The following is a 17,939-nucleotide window of genomic DNA, read 5'->3' as shown; positions in this document are numbered from 1 at the left end:
CTGGAAACTACCTAATTAGAATAGTTAGGGAAAAGGGCTGCATGAGATGAATAATAATCACATCCATCACAATCGTAATTTTAGTTGTTTATGTGGTATACACCTGTGCCTTGTTGGCAGTCTATTTAATTGCAGAAGAAGAGATTCCAAACTGGCCATGTATCCCACTTTCTGTGAACTTTAAATAGCAGTGGTGTCTTCATTTAATTATATAGACAACATTATGCAACCTGCTGGAGCAAGTGCTCAAAATGCTGTCTCCAAAGATAGAAAGAACTTTTTATGTTGGCAAAGACATGAAAGAAGAGGTCAAAGAGACATCAGCAGCCCCAAGCCATGGAATGGAGCCTCAGGATCATAAGTACTCTATTGCCTGTGCCAACATGGCATCTTTCAAGCAACAGGTATTTCCATCCTGATCCTAGTGGCACTGTAATATTAATGTTTTCAGCCCCACAGCGATCTGGTGAACCAAAAAACCAACTGGGATTTTATATGGCCCTGTAAAGATGCTGACTAGGTTCCATGCAGGCCCTGACGATCTCCTGTAATTATAACTAATATCCAGATTTCAGGTATAAGTTCCCCTGAACAAAATGGTGACTTGGAGGATGGACTCTATGGAATTATATCCCACCGAAGTGTCCCCTCATCCAACCCCCCCTCTTTATTATCCCAATGATTCATCCAAGATCTCCATTAACCCCACATTAAACTAACAGCAAATTGACTGGTTTCTCTATATGCCTCCTTGACTACCTGTGAAGTCATCTTCTGGCTTTAAGGTTTCCTCCTATTCTTTCCAGGTTCCATCCTCTAGGAAGGATAATAATGTAACACCATTCTGCAGCAGACTCTCCACAGAGGTGATACTGTGAGAATGACTCTACACAAATAAGACAGCAGTGTATTTACTCATCCTTGGGGTGCCTAGCAGTGCAAAATTGGAAGCCAATAATATGCATTGGCTATTTTACCCACAAGGTTACAAAAAAACATGTCTGGGCATTCCCTCACCCATATCTGCCATGCAAAGCACCTATATCACACCCTTCCTGAAGCGATTAAGAGAGCACAACCCTGCCCTGGAGAACATTCCCATCTTCAGTCCTGGACTATATACTTCTGCAGAGACAAAGGACTTGTTAATGTGTTTGCCCCAAGTGTTTCTGCCCAGTTTGTATTAACCCAATACTTCTTCCTCTGACTAATCTGTTTAACAATCGCTTTATTTGCATTGTGATGCTGTATAGCTGCCATCTTCTCCTTTTCAGGCATTCCCAAATTTAGCCCATCTAGTTAATGCTCAAACATTAGATTACCAATTCAGACCATTAAGGTTGCTGTATGTCTCTTGCCTTTCTCTGGAAAGACAGGACTCCTCTTTGTCTGGGAGATTAAGGGTCAATCTGCATAACCCTGAGGGTCCCCTTTTCCCTCTAAAAAGCATTCCCTTTCAGTAGCCCTTGTTCAATATCTCTGGACACCTTTTTGTCTCTGACATTGTTCCACAATGTGTTGTGCTTCCACCAGAGCTAAGCACAGGCCACTCAGCTCTGTTCATCAGACCATTCTGCTCCAAGGTCAGGTGATTATAACCCTTACTCCCCAATCCCTCATCCAAACCTATTCCAAGGTCAGGTGATTATAACCCTTACTCCCCGATCCCTCATCCAAACCTATCCACACAACCCTGCTTATATCCTAAGACTGTGTACATGTTCTGCTGTTTTTATTATTGAGTACTTGTGCACCCCATTATCCCTAAATAAAATTGTTAAACTTTATTTGCTGTCCCACAGAATGTATTGCAAAAGCTGGTATGTTTGACCTTTTGCTAAACCAAAGAATCTGCTCTCACTAATTCCCCACTCTAAAAGGGAGAGACTCCCACCATTTTGGGTAACAAAGATCATGAAAGCGGGGTAGAGTGTTTATATCCCACTCTGCTCCTAATAGCTAAGGATAAGAATAACAGAATATAGAAAGGATACCAAATTATCTTCTTTAAAAGAAACAAATACCCAGCACCCTACTCATGGCAATTTCATATATGACAAGGAAGCACTGAAAGAGGAAGTACACATGACTTGTTCTTTTTTCCTGCTTCTATGGTAGCATAGAAAGAAGGGCACCTGTCTACCACCATGAATCCAACAGACAAAGCAGCCAATTCCATTTATCACTTTAAAGCAGGAGAAGGGAGATAGGCAAAGCAAGTTCACTTTCATTGTTGTCACAGTTGTTAACACATGAATAGATGCTTAGATTCTAACAGCTAAATTCTTCTGTATTCCTCACCCTCCCAAGTTTTTACAGTGGCACTAGGGATCGGTATAGTTCAAAAATAATCTCAGTTCTTGTTTTTACACACTTCTTCCTTCACTTGAGATACGGAAACTATGGAAAAATCCTACTAAGCCTGTTGGACTTTATGTCCATTTGTTGGTTATTTTCATGGTAGAAACAATTTGATAAACTTCTGCATGAACATGCTTAGAACTGATCACATTCAGATAATGCTACATGAGACTGACTGTCTTTCAAGACAGTCCAAAAACTCCCATTTCAGAAAGCAGCTGCAAAATTGTTTGCTGGCAAAAACTATGCCAGATCTTGCCAATATTGAAAGTACTTCACTTTCTGTCAACTGTTTTGAGTGGAATTCAAAGTGCTGTCTGTTACCTGGGACCTCTTACTTTCACATGATCCTATCCAATTATTTTCAAAAGGCAATAGAATATAACTTATTCTAGGTGTTATCAGGATGCCATATTTGCTGGTAGACCATTGGTTAGTTTGGCATGGAAATGTGTTTGAGTGAGAAAAACTGTCAGATTTCACAAAACGAATCAAAGTAGAACTAAGCTTTCATTTTTGACAACTCATTATACTAATAAACCCTATATTGACTTATTTGTTAATTAAAATTATTTTTATAGACCAGATTATAGAACTTCTGCTAACGTTTTCCATTTAAGTTATGATAGGCATTCGGTAGTACTTTTTCCCACAAAGTGTGTGGGAGTTGCAAAAAAATTATGGTTGTCCATGACAGGGGGTTTCACACCTGTTGATGACATGATAATTTCTTATCAGTTCTAGCAACTAACGTTAAATTAGTTTGCCTTCTGTATCTATGTTTATTTCTGTCCTTCAAGAAGGTATATGCAATAGGTAATTAATTTACTATAACAAGTTTATAGCTATAACAAGGTAAATAAGGGAGCTATTCACACAATTGATTGCACTATGGCTCTTTCTGCACATGCAGAATAATGCACTTTCAAACTTCTTTCAATGCTCTTTGAAGCTGTGCGGAATAGCAAAATCCACTTGCAAACAGTTGTGAAAGTGGTTTGAAAACGCATTATTCTGCATGTACGGAAGGGGCCTATGTGGCCTTGCCAAGAAAAAAAAATTCAGATACATTTATTCACAGAAAATCTACAAATCATAGTAATTTGAATACATTGAGACTAATAATTTTAATGAAAAACAGTCAACATGCTGTTTGGAAGGGGGAAAACCCATCATGGGAACCAGCATGGTCTAGTGATTAAGATGTTGGACTGGGACCTGGGAAACCCAGGTTCGAATCCCCACTTGTGCCATGGAAGCCTGCTGGGTAATCTTGGCCCTGATTCTGGTTTATCTTGGATGGGAGATATCTGAGGACTACCTGAATGATGTGGATTCAGAGAATGGCAAGCCATCTCCCAACATCTCTTGCCTTTAAAACTTTATGGGGTTTGATGCCCAATAAATAAATAATTCTTTAAAAAAAACCAACATAATTAATTAAACTAAGAAGATCTACATAGCAATGCATTCATGGGAACAAGAAGGACTGTGTAAAAACATCACAACATATGTCACATTGTGATGGAGAAATCGCTCGATCTGGGTAGTGATATGCTGGATCAACCTGCCCAGTGTTCTACCTCTTCACTGGTCTGATTCTACACTGTTATGTTTCTTCATTTATTTGTGAGCTCTCTTACAGTTCTGACTAACTGCTTGGGATTGAAAAAGGTACCATAACAAATCCATGCACTATTTACTCATATGATTATTTGTGTGTTACTTTTTCAGGCAGGACTACCCAGGCAATGCTATGTAAACTAGCAGTCTGAAGGGTCTGTAGTAACCTACTTATGAACTTTACATTTTCTTTCTCTTTTGATCCCTCTGAGAATTCAGGAAAGTGGAGATGATTTCTTCTGCTCTGTTTTCCATGTCCTCACTTTTACCTGTCAGGGTTGCCTTTACTTTTTAAAGCTTGGGAATTCTAGCTGATGGCCTCAGCCTCCAGATCAAAGGCTTTGCTGTAATAGCTACCTGCTGAAGCCTTTCATCTGTTTATGTTCAGCTTGTACATTTATCAGTTTTGCCATATTCAAGAAAGCCCAAATTTTCAAAAGGTTTAATATCTTTTTTGTGGATTCTTTTATAATTGAACAGGATGAAGGCAAAAAACCCAACCTTTTATGATTTCATCATTTTGGTGATCAGAAACCATCCACCGCTTATACCTTACCTTTCAAATTCTGGGGTAAAGTTCTGAATTAAAGTCATTGTTTATAAGCTATAAAATTAACAAATACATATATATGGTGAAAAACTTGTAGCCATAAAACTATTCTTCCATGTGGACCATTTCTCAATAGAGCATCCTTTCAAAAAACTACTTTAAAAAAGGATATTTCAGTAAAGCAGATTATTTCCATAAAAGGCATATAAAATAAATATTGGCTACTGCAATCTTACCATTGATTCCCAATCATCATAGCATACTTTAATGGTGCAACTATAGTCAATGCCTAATCATGTGGCAATTTGCCACTGGCATCTAAAAATAGTCGAAAGAAAAAATAAACTTGCTCTTAGCGATGAGCTGAAATACCTCCATGAATACAGTCTTTTTTTCTGGAAACTTATTACTTCTTTGCCTGGCCACTAATAATTCAATCTTTAAGACCAAGAAAACACATTATACTGTTACTGAGACATCCAGAGGATCAAGAAGATGGTAGAGCCATCAGTAATGCTGATTCCTGCATACACTGAATTGTAATGGTAGGACTGTTAACTTTTCTTTTTAATGAATCTGGATATCTGCTTTTCTTATTTATTTTTAAAACATTCTCCCTTGCAAAACTCAAGGCGGCTTACAACATAAATAAAACAATGATTAAAATGCAACAAAATACATAGAATTGTAGAATCATACAATTGGAAGAGGCCACTCAGGCTATCTAGTTCAACCTCTTTATTAGTGCAGGATCAGTCTTAGAGTATCCCTGGCAGGTTTTTGTCTAGCCACTGCTTAAATACTTCCAGTGAGTGAGCTTACCACCACCTCCCTAGGTAGACAATTCCACCATTGAACAACTCTCACTGTAAAACATTTTCCTTATTTCCAGCCAGTACCTTTCCACCTGTAATTTAAACCTATTATTAAGAGCCCTATTCTCTGCTGCCAGCATGAACAGCTCCTGGCCTTCCCCTAAGTGACAGCTCTTCAAATACTGAAAGAGAGCAATTCTTTCCGTCATCAGCCTCTTCTTCTCCAGACTAAATGTTCCCAATTTCAAACAACATCAAAACAACATGAAAGTCACTCTTTAAAAAACTTCAATAATAGAAGTGCCAATAATAAAAAGCTAAATCAATCAAAATGCAGTCCCAAATAAAACTGTCTTCAACTGGTTCCTGAATATCAATAGTGAGGGGTGCAGGTGCATTTCCCTGGAGAGGTTGTTCCATAATCACAGAGCTACCGCTGAAAAACTTTCCTTTCATGTATCTATCAGCTGTGTTTCTTTGATTGATGGGAGAATCAGGACGACCTCTTCATGAGATCTTAATTTCCAGACAGGAACAAATGGAAGAAGACTGTCCTTCAGATGCCCCAGCAGAGGCATGGGGGTGGGGCGGGGAATGGCACCCAGGGTAAAATGGTGTCTGGGCCCTGCCCCCACTCCCCCGTGGCACCTCGCCCGTTCTGTGGTGCCCTGCTCCCCACTCCTCACCCCCTGCCCACTTACCTTAGTTCAGCCAGCTGCAAAGAGCAGCCAGTTGCTCTTTGCAGCCAGCTGAATCACTTCTGCTGGGCCTGGTGGGGCAGGGTGAAGGGTGGGGGCACCCTGCTGGTGGCACCCTGCTGGGGAGGTGCCTGGCCAGAGGGAGGTACCCGGCTAGGTGGGGCACCCTGCTGGTGGCACCCTGCTGGGGAGGTGCCCGGCCAGGGGGGCACCCTACCAGGTCTGGCAGGGTGGTGCGAGGGGGGACAATTTTCCGCCCCATGTGACTCAGTGGAGGCGCCTGGGGCATTTGTATCTGAATGTCCCCATTATAGCTACACCATTGTACCCCACTCCCAAGCCATGTAGGATTTTAAAAGGCAGTTATGCAGGGCAAGAAGGTAAATTTTAAAAAACAAGATGCACCTCTGTGTGGAGACGCCTCCGTGGGCCACAGCAGCTCTAGGGTTGCTTGCAAATGGCCCCGGGGCTCCACCAGTATCATGTATACTGGTGTGCAGCCGCTTCACTGGCCCATGCAAAATGGTCCTGTGGTTCTCGCAGTCACTCAGGATTGTGACACTCACCCGTCTCCTTGTAAAATCTAGCTATGTCTTTAGAGCCACATAATTAAATGATATATATGAAAGTACATAATGCTGACTATATAATCTTTTTTACCATTTTCAGAGACTGCAGTATCATCCTTGCACCATCTCTGAAATTATGATCTCATTATATTCAGCCCATTTCATTTCATATAATGTAAGGATTCTTTTTTAATATAGAATTGCAAAACCTATCCCACATCCTATAATGGCATGCTAATTTTTGTTAATTGCTATGACAAAAGACTTTCATTTGAGTCTAACTGCTTTAATTAAGTTGGCAGGACATTTATGCATGATTTACGCACAGCTTGATATTTTTCTCCTTTAAGGAGTACACACAAATTTGTATTAATCTGATTTGTAGACAGTGTGAAAATTAAAGATCTGAGATGACAATAGTGAGCCAGTTTCAAATGTATTCAAGTGGTCTTTAACCTTTACAAGCTGATAGGAAGAAACAAAAGTCTTTTTTGTTATAGCACTGAAAACCTACTTAGAGTTGAAGAATCATTTAATGAGAAAGTTCTTGTGAAAATGGAATAAGCAAAAATGAATTTAGTGTGTCTTACATGGGTGCTGCAGAAGGAGAAAAATGCATAATTGCAGCATATACTTCCTGAGTGGTGTCTAACTGGTTCATAAGCAAAATTACTATTCACTTCAGCTGGAATTAGGATGGTGTTTCTTACTCTACATTAGCAGTCTTACCATAATGGTGGCATTGTCAGAATGGCATGCTGTTCAAGTACTGAAGTACACCTTGTTAACTAGTAAAAACAAGCTTATGGATATATTTTGAAGTCATAATAAAACCAACTCACACTGAACACTTATGTTTTTATATTTCTTCCACTGACATGCCTCTTTTCTCTCCAATTGGACTCAAAGCAGCTTCAAGCATTCTCCTTTCTTTCATGCTATTCTCAACAATGCTGAGGCCCCTTCTGCACATGCAAAATAATGCACTTTCAACCCACTTTCAACCCAAGTGTAAAGGGTGCCTCAAATTTCCCCAAAATTAGCAAGCTTGATTTGCATGTGTTGGGTGGGATCCACACTTGTTAACAGGCAAATGGCTCTTTCTCCCACCTTGGACATTCTACAGGTATATATACTCCACTTGCTTTACTACCATCAGATCCTCTGAAGATCCCAGCCACAAATGCAGGCAAAACGTCAGGAGAAAATGCTACTAGAACATGGCCATACAGCCTGGGAACATACAACACCCCAGTGATTCTGCCTGTGAAAGCCTTCGACAGTACATTACATTCCTTTTCGCTGTCAGAACTGCACTTTAAAATGAACCCTTCTTCTGCAGTCCATCACAGTCACCTCCCTCCTAGCCACTGCCCCCATTTTGCCAGCATCTGGGACTGCAGACTTATGCCACTGAAAAGGTGGTTTAAGTCTATTTAGGCCAATGGGGACTTTCCAGCAGCTGGGAGGCTTTTCAGCATTTTAAGCCTCCCCACATCTTTGGGAAGCCTCCTGCCCTGACTAGTCTTCTAATAAAGAATTCAAACATCCTGAGAAACTGACATACCTACTTATATTCCATTTGACAGTATCCTAGTGGTATTTCATTATCAGGCTTAGAAAGCTAAGCTATAATACGAGCAGGTCTTTACCATATGGTAATCATGAGATCTGGCTTGTCTAGTTGTGTTTTCCCAAAATTTTTCATATGAAAATCTACAAACTGAAATCTTCTGGAACTGTACTATTATTTTTTGGCATGTGCTACTAAAAAGACTCTGCATTTAAACTAAAGACTTTATAAGTACAAAAACAAAATTATTTCAAAACAGCAGTAGTAAAACCCATCACCAAGTTGGTATGCTAATCAATTGCTTGATGTTGAGTAGCCCCAAGTGTGCTCCAGAATGCAGCCATGAAATGAGAGTTGTTTCTGACTGATACATTAACAGACACAGTTGTCTTCACAAAGGCTATATTCCTATATCTTGACAACATGTTTTTTCAGACTTTTCACTCGCTCGAGTAAGTAGTGGTTCTGTGACAGAAGTATGCACACTTCTTTGAGAATGTGTAGTCAGGGCAATTGTGAAGGTGAGCAATTGTGCAGGTGAAAAGTTGCTCAACATGAACTTCCACAATTTCTATTGGAGGTCACCTTGCATCTGACTGAGGGAGACAAGCAGCACAAGTTAATCAGCCAATCATATTAATGATGAAGTTTGCAGCACGTCTAACCAAATTCTGCAGTTGCTTTTCTCTCACACAAGTTCAAAATTCTCAGAAAATAGAAAAATGATTTATGGATAGAATTTCTGCTTCAATTATATTTGACGTTCTTTTTCACTCAGTTTGCTCATTAATATTCATTGATTTCCCATAACCACTAACTGTGTAGTGGTTATGGGATTCTTTGCTTTATTCTGTTTCATGTTGAAGCTCCCCAAGATCAAGTGATTACAATGAAGACTGTCAAAGGAAACACAATCCAGACCTCTCTGAAAGTCAGTTTTTTCCCAGTGTGTTCACTAAATTGCTTCTAGTTCTGAGAACAGCTATTGCCTTCTGATTTTCTACAAGATTTAAAAGAGATGATTTATCCAACCCTGTTGATTCCAAAAGCAGTATCCACATCCTTTGCTGTGTTTTTGCTATTAGCAATCTTAAGGGACTTATAGATAGCAAAAGTATAATACTCCACAGCTTTGTGGAATCATTATAATGGAACAGTAAGAGAAAAATTGTTAGAAATAAAATATATACAATTGGAACAAAAGCAGATGCTGTGATGCAAACAGAAGTCTCTTATGTATTAAGAAGAATTTTTGCACTGGTGACTTAAATAAACTACCACCCTCCATGCGCACTTTTCTTTTGGACTCTCTGTAAACTACATTATTTATCAGCTTGAACTTTAATAATATTTGAATGAACTCAGATTTGCCTTTGTGTTTTTGCTGTGGATTTCTTTTCCAGTTCAGATGCTATGATCCTGATTTCTATGACGAACTTTCAACAGCTTCAGCACACCAAACAAGACACTTACTTATTTTCCTACTAAAATCATCAATGCTTGATGAGGCACTGATTTAGCTTGCGGCTGGTTCACAGGTTGCAATAAACAGAATTGACTGCTGAAAACATGGTTTTCTTGTGTCCATACAGCAAAAATATGTTCGGTTATGAAAAAGATGACTACACATACATCCTTGATACAGCTGCTTCCTCCCCCGTGTGGCCACAATGTCCACCACCATCAGTGTTGAGATCCACATTGTTGAAAATAACAACAAAGTACACTGCAATGAAATTTACTTGCTCTTTAGGTGGTATTTTTATGTTCCTTATAACAGCATTACTCAGTCTTCTTTATAGGCTGCAGAGCAGCATTGAATTAAATACATTTATGTATGCAAGTTCTCATGTTGATACATGAGCATTACAGTTTCTTTCTCCCATGTATTGTAAAATATCTTTTTTTAGAATCTAGACCAATAAAATGATGTATCTTGGAACAAGCACCTGTACTGAAAACTGAAATGAAAGGCAGCTCAAGTGTCCTGACCTTGAAGCAGAAGCAGAAATAGAGTTCTTCAGTACAGTGTTCAAGCCAAACTTCAGGCAACAACTTTGAGCTGATTGGATTGATGCTTGACTTGCACGTCTATCAGTTAAGTGCAATGAACATGGCCACTTCCACCTTTTTTAAGAATGCTGATGAAATATTGGTAGGAGAGTCAGCAATTACAGCTGTTAAGGCAGTTTTGGGGAACTACAATTGGGCTGAATAGAGATTACTATTTGAGCCAAAAAGTGAGGGGGAAAAACCCTGAAGCTAACAGAAAAGAAGGTATCTTGTAACATAGAAGCATGAATTGAGCTAGAGATCACAAGTTCAAACAGTATGAAACATTGTATTTAGTCATCTGAATCACTTCAATGTCATTTGATGACTTCAATAAAAAGTTACCTCTTTTCAGGTTAACTCTGTCACTGAATGTATATTGTCTCAGGAAAAAAACACATGCATACAAACCTATAAAGTCTTGGCCTCTGTATGTGCATATGTTATAGCTAAATGGTGACTAAATTATAGCTAAATGGTGACAGCATGGAAACAAAGCAGTGTTGAAGTCCCAACCTCAATAACTCTGTTAAGTGTTTTTAAGAACTAGGCTGTTCTGTCGGGGTAGTATCTCTGGGAATGAGAAAAGGGTCTGGGAACAGGTCTGATCTCTCTGTGGGTATAAAGACAAGACTATAGTAAACTGTGATTGCTTGACCTACCTGTATCCCTGAATATGTGTGACGGAGATTGTGGGGGAGGGGGTTAAGCCTGTGAAGTGGGAGTCACATACAGTCATGGTAAGTTTGAATGGTGAATGCATTTATGTTACAGCCCTCAGCATATGCCACAATGTGGATTTTCTGTATTCAAGGAGGTAAAGGTAAGACATGAGAGTTTTTTATGGATAGTGTATACCAAGAAGAAAAAAGGGTAAGCTTTAAGTAACAATTGTAGGTGACTCCATTTCAAACTCATGGTACACAGAAAAATACTATTTATACATCGACATTTTCAGTGACTTAAAACAAGGGATTTGGACATGTATGAATCTGTTTTAGTTGGCAGAAGTGTTAAAGGTAAACTCTGAAAATACAACAGAAATGTAACACATTAAGCTAACTTGTACTTTTCTTTCAAGAATCAGCTGAATTTGGCATAATGACCAAGTACAGAACAGTCTGATATATAAAAGCACAAAGTGATTTCCCCGGAACTCCTAGCTCAGGAACGTTTCTTTAGGTTTTTGTTTAAAAGTCTTTGTTTAAAAGTCACTTCCCTGGAAAACAAGAAGCAAGATGCTAACAAAGGAAACAAAAGAACAAAAAGAAATTTACACAAATTTTGGAAACCAGATAGAATATGGAGAAAACCGAACTTGCTACCATAGTAGAAGTGGGTAATACTGTCATTATTTCAGTCCTGCAAGTTCTTAGATGAATATCCAGGTTCATCTTCTTAAAAACTCCAGTTTGCATTATTTAATTTCTGAGCATATGTTTTAGTTATTACATTTGGTTTTCATTTCTATTTGTTTCATTGACAAAAACATTTCCAGCTATAACTTTTTCCCACACAACTAAGATGAAATTCTTAAGTGTGTACCCTCCATCTAAAAATAAGTGTGTACCCTTCCTCTAAAAATAATTAGGGGCATCCTGGCATCCCCAGGAAGATTTAGGGAGTGGGAACAATGATGTCATTTCCAGTGTAAAAACCATAAGTAATGTTATGACATCAGGGATGATTTTCTGGGATTCACCAAAGTTCTATGAGTAAACCATAGAATTTTAAGGCAGATCCTAGACTGTCATACCCAATGCCATAACATCACGCTGATGTTTTGGGGCAAAATTTTGGATTTGGGAGAATTTTGGGGGAGTCTTCATTAAACCATAAAGGTTTGGATGAATTCTAAAATGTCACCTTGGCTCATTCCGCACATGCAGAATAATGCACTTTTAAACTGCTTTCAATGCTCTTTGATGCTGTGCGGAATGGCAAAATCCACTTGCAAACAGTTGTGAAAGTGGTTTGAAAACGCATTATTTTGCGTGTGTGGAAAGGGCCCTTGACTCAAACATAACTTTTAATTTTGTGCTGAAAATAATGTTACTCATGGGTGCCATGTGTATCCTAATTTGTAAATCATTGTGACTCTAGAGTAATGGTCACTTCCAAAGATTTCCAGAGTTTACTCATTATTTTCAGCAGATATATTATAATACCACCATTAATCAAAATTATTTTTTGGAGGTGGGTTATTAGTTAACAAATGAATACATTCCCTTAATGTCTTCATTAGGATTTTAATTCATTTTATAGTACTTTCCATTCACAAAGTGGCTGACATCCTAGATCGTATTTGGCTGCTATCAAGTCACTGCTATTCTTATCTGAGGGATAGGGAACCAAGGTCAATAGATATATTAGCATACTGTCTTGGAAGGTCCTTTAATCTTCAACAATGGCATCTAAGGAGTGCAAGGGGATAGTGGAGGAAAGGGAAGCCAAAAACAAACAAAAAAATCCACCCTAAATCCATATACTAGCTCAGTTCATAGAAATACTGAATCCAGTCCCATAGATTAAATATGCTAGTGTGTGCAGGTTCTCACACTGCAGCGCTGCAGGATTTAATAGCGCTTATATTTCTTGATTTGGAAGACCCATTTTTCTGCTGACTTTAATAAATCTAGAGTGACATGATGGATTCAGTAGCGTTACTCCAGATTTCTATCACTATAACACATGGGAAAAATTGACCTAAAATGGTTATTGAATTTCCTGTACATAAATCTTTCCAGGTAGTGCTCCAGTTGGTGGATCAAGAAAGGCATTTGGTCATGCAATAGAAAGCACTGGTTAAAGAAAAGCCTGTGAATACAGCTACTGTGATTGCTAAACTAACAGATATAGTGGTATAGATAACAATCATGCTGCTGTTTTTCCATCGATATAAAATTAGCATTAAGAATTTCTAATCATTACAGAGAACAGATGCTGAATTGGAAATAAATTCATGCTCTCCCATTTGCTTCACAGAGAAATGAACCACATTCAACAGTCTCAAGTGTGCACAATGAAGTGTATCCCTTAAAACCATGGGGCTTAACCATACACAACATTTCTATAACTGGGTCATTCAATTAAACCCTATATCCCACAAGAAAAGAAATCCAACTACATTTGCTCATTATGTTCCAATCAATAAATTAACAAAGCAATAGAACCCGCTTTTTGGAAAACAATATGGAAAACGTTAAGGAAACTGTAGGTAATTTGCTACTGACCTTGGCACAGTGGATAGAAAACTGGCCTTGAGATTAAAAGAATTTAAATTGTGCTACATACCTTGTATGAGATCTCTTTTTCCTACTTACAGAGTCATGGAATTATAGCTAAACCCATACATAGTTTACCACTCAAAGCAAGAGTCCTTCCATGATAAGCCTCTTTCTGTAAATAGAAGACCATCTTCTGTGGGTGGAAAGACTTCCACATCCTCAACTACATTGATTTCATCCATCCTTCTTATAGAGAAATGAACATTCAAAGCACACTATGTTTGTTTATACTACACAACTATACCAAGTAAAGATGGCCTAATCTAAGGGGATCTTACTGGGAGGTGGTGGGGAGAGAGAGCCAACACAAAACCTTAAAAAACCCTAATGCCTGAATCCCAGCCTTGGTAGCGGCCACCAGCTCCTTTGTCCATCCAAACAGCCAGGAGCCAAGGAGCAAGCTTCCAACCTTCCTGGGATTACAGTTAGGTAAATCTTCCCTGCAAGGTAGACCACTGGGACTGGGTTTAGATTGAACCCAGAAAATATGATTAAAGGAATTCATTAACATTGGATTAAAGTAATGACATTTAAACCAGAAACGGACTATCTACAAAATAATATAGCATTGTTCAAAAGGCAAGATGTACCCATTCTGCCTGTAATTCTTCAGCTTCAAAGGTGTCAGGGGAGCCATGTTGTAAGGCATAAAGACTATGCTTGTCAAGGTTCAAAATGGTGGATCAAGGAACCATAGTGAAGGTATCCTGGAACAGTCTTTCCACAAGATTGAAATAGGGCAAATTATATCTCAATTTTCAAAAAAGGGAAGCGGAATTATTCAGGAAACTACTGGTCAGTCAATCTGGCCTCTGTCCAGGGAAGATACTGGAAAAGATTTCAAAGGGGTCAATCGAGCATCTGAAGTACAGCTTGATGAACTAGGGAAGTCAGCACAGATTTGTCATTAACAGGTATGCCAGGAAGTACTTCCAGACCAACCTTGTTTCTTTCTTGTGACGATCTTACTGGATCAAGAAAATGTTGTCAATGTTAATTACCTGGATTCCAGTTCTGATGGGTAAACTGGGGGATTGTGGACTAGATTCTAGGATAGTTAAGTGGATAGGGATCTGGTTGGAAACTACATGTAGAGAGTACTCGTCAAAGGCATTTTATCTAAGTTAAGGAGGTGTCCTGTGGGATGCCACAGAGCTCAGTTCTGGGCACAGTACTTTTAAATATTTTTACAGTCTAGATGCAAGGATCTACTAATTAAATTTGAAGATGACATCAAATTGCAAGGAGCAGCAAACACACCAAAAGATAAAGAATTCAACAAGATTTGAACACACTAGAAAAGTAGATGGATGCGAACGTGATACAATTCAACAAGAATAAGTGCCACATTCTACATCTGAGCAACAAAAACGAGGAACATGAATATTTGGTAGTAGTGTGTGTGTCAGGCCCCCATATACACCCTCACCATTTTCCTTATTTAAGCCTCAATTGTACCCTTAGTCAGAATGGGTTTAGTTGCCTTTTGTACAGCATTCTGTGGGAGGGAACCTTAGTTAGACCCTGTCTCCTTAAGAAGCCTTCTAGAGGCAAAGCACTATTGCATTCTTATTGGCTAGCTAGCAGTTCCTCTTTTACAGTTTGTTTTTAGTTCAGGTGTCTGGAGAAGGCTGGAGTCAGCAATATCTCAAATGCATAAGGTGTAAAAGATCCATTATATTTTAAGTCATCCAGTTCAACAGAATTGCAAGGAAACAGAGTCCAAGTAGACAACACCAGGAGATTTCAGAAGCAGTACAAGCAGCACAGACTTCCTTAGAAGCAGTTAAGGTAAGAGTTGATGTATGCAAGTTCTCCAAACATTTCCAGCTTTGCAAGTATTCTTTATTTAGATAGACTTCATGGGAAGAGTCAGAGTCCTAAACTTTTAATATTATTAAACCGTTTTTGAAGTGTTACTTATTTGTCTGTGTGAACAAGATTTTGGAGTATGGGTAGACTGAAAGTTAGTCAGGTCACACTAGGAATATTTAAAAAGGATGTGGACAGAATAGAGTCAGTGCGGAGGAAAGTAATGAGGATGATCAACAGCCAAGAGACCAAGCCCTATGAGGAAAGACTGAGACACTTGGGAATGTTTATTCTGGAGAAGAGGAGGTTAAAGGGGAACATGATTGCTCCCTTCAAGTATTTGAAGGACTGTCAAAGCTGTTACTATTGGCACCAGAGGATAGGACTCATAATAATGGTTTTAAATTAGAGGCAGAAAAGTACCACCTGGCTATTAGGGTAATCTTTTTTTTTTACAGTAAAAGTTGCTGTGCAATGGAATCAGCTACCTAGGAAGGTAGTGAGTTCACACTCACCAGCAGGCTCTAAGCAGTCTGAACAAACACTTATCAAGGATGTTTTAGGCCCGTGGTGGTGAACCTTTGGCACTCCAGGTGTTATGGACGATAATTCCCATCAGCCCCTGCCAGCTAGGCCAATTGGCCATCCTGGCAGGGGCTGATGGGAATTGTAGTCCATAACATCTGGAGTGCCAAAGGTTCGCCACCACTGTTTTAGGCTGATCCTGCACTGAGCAGAGGGTTGGACTAGATGGCCTGTTTGTCCCCTTTCCACTCTATGATTCTATAAATAGCTTTAGTTTAGTAGCTATAGCTGGCTTGTAATTATAATATGGTTAATAACAGTTTAAAGGTTAATGTTTAGATGTTTTTTCATGCAATATGCTATAAAGAAATGATGCACCTAATGTGATGTATTATATTATTTTGTAGACAGTGTCTGTGGTGAAGAGCTGCTGCTTTAATAAATAATCGAGAGCTCTTAAATATATAATCAAGAGAGGGTTTTTTCCTGTGACATGTCTTGCTTTCATTAAACAAACCTGCATGCTATCACCACAAGGTTGGGGTAGATGGGTGTACTGTTCCTCTTGTAGCAATTTAAAAGGATGGGACTTTGAAATTTGCAGGATGGTGGGATTTCTTTGAAGAACAAGTTCTTGTTTTAAAAGGAAAAAGAATTTGGGGTTAAATTATAACTGGTAATCTTTCTGAATGTACTAGATTTGCTCAGCTCTGTCCACTTATGTTCACTCTGCAACCTCTTGGGTGGGGGTGGGGGTGATATTATCCTCTTCCACCAGAAAAATAATTCAGTGACAGCTCTGTGGTACTTAAAAAGGGAAGCGGTGATTAATTATCTGATTTTTCTTCCTCATTTCGGTCTTTATGACAAGAAACATTTTGTCTATGAGGTCACTGATCCCAGTACCACATCATCAGTGGTCATTGGAGGTGCTGAGAAAAAGTGATATTGTAAGTGCCAACCTCCTGGGATTGCAGATCTTTCCATGAATGATGTATTAGGAAATCATTGGTTTTTCCATTCATTTCTTAGACACCCTTTCTGGCTTACGAAAAAAAGTTGGTTACTTATGAAAAAAGTTGGTTATGACTTTGAGTCATTATTCTCTCCCTTTCAGTCCCATCTCAGACTCAAATTTATTTGAAGTCTTTCCCTGAATCTCTTTGGTCTCTTCTGCACAGCAAATGTATATCGGGTTGCAGTGAGGATAAAGTAACCCATTTTCCTGTTTTCGTGTACACATACATCCATGCAGGCAGTGATTGGAGCCCATAGAAACAATCCAGGTTGCTGTCACGCCTTCACATGGAGACTCATCTTTTTTTTATTACTTCCCACAAATGCGTAGCTATGCAGGCATGCTCAAATGAACCCCCACAGCCATGCTGATGTCTCATGACACGACCATCTGCACATACATAGCTATGCAGATGTAAGCCATGAAATTAAAAAAGGAAAACAGAGGTGAATAAAGCGCCTCCTTCCCAGTTGTTCACTTGCAAGCGGCTGCAACCCAGGATTTTTGAAGAGACTCGCTAATAGCGTGATTCTCAAAAAACACATTTTGGGGGAAATAACATAGGATAGACTAGTTTTAGGGGTGGGATCTGTGCGAAGTTCCCCTCCAAACTTTTTTTACTGTCCTACATCTGTGTTTATTGACCCATATGGAAGGGGCCATAGTCTTCCTCTGCAATCAAAATGAACTCTGTGTTACTGTTTTCCCTATTGATCTGGTAGAAAAATCTCAGCAGCTAAATGTCTTTGTGTCATGTGTCTGTAAAAGGCATAAATACAAGGCTAGTATAAAAGTTTGCAATTGGAGACCAGAGAGATTTGAAGCTCATAAGCGATTAATAAGTCATGTGATTATGTCATTCTATTGCAGTTTTCCCTTGTATAAGTTTGCAACAAAGGAGTGTTCCTTCATTACTGTACCTGAATGTGTCACTTGGGAAGGTTTGATATACACTGCTGTCTCGAAGAAGTAATGTAAGAATAAGTGAATGTTCCTATGGCACTTATGTTAATTCTGTTCCGTTATCCATGACAATATTTCAAACTTCCCAGGGTT

Source organism: Sphaerodactylus townsendi, linkage group LG10, assembly GCF_021028975.2.
Source record: "Sphaerodactylus townsendi isolate TG3544 linkage group LG10, MPM_Stown_v2.3, whole genome shotgun sequence".
NCBI classification, from domain to species: Eukaryota; Metazoa; Chordata; class Lepidosauria; order Squamata; family Sphaerodactylidae; genus Sphaerodactylus; species Sphaerodactylus townsendi.
This window is presented reverse-complemented; position numbering follows the sequence as displayed.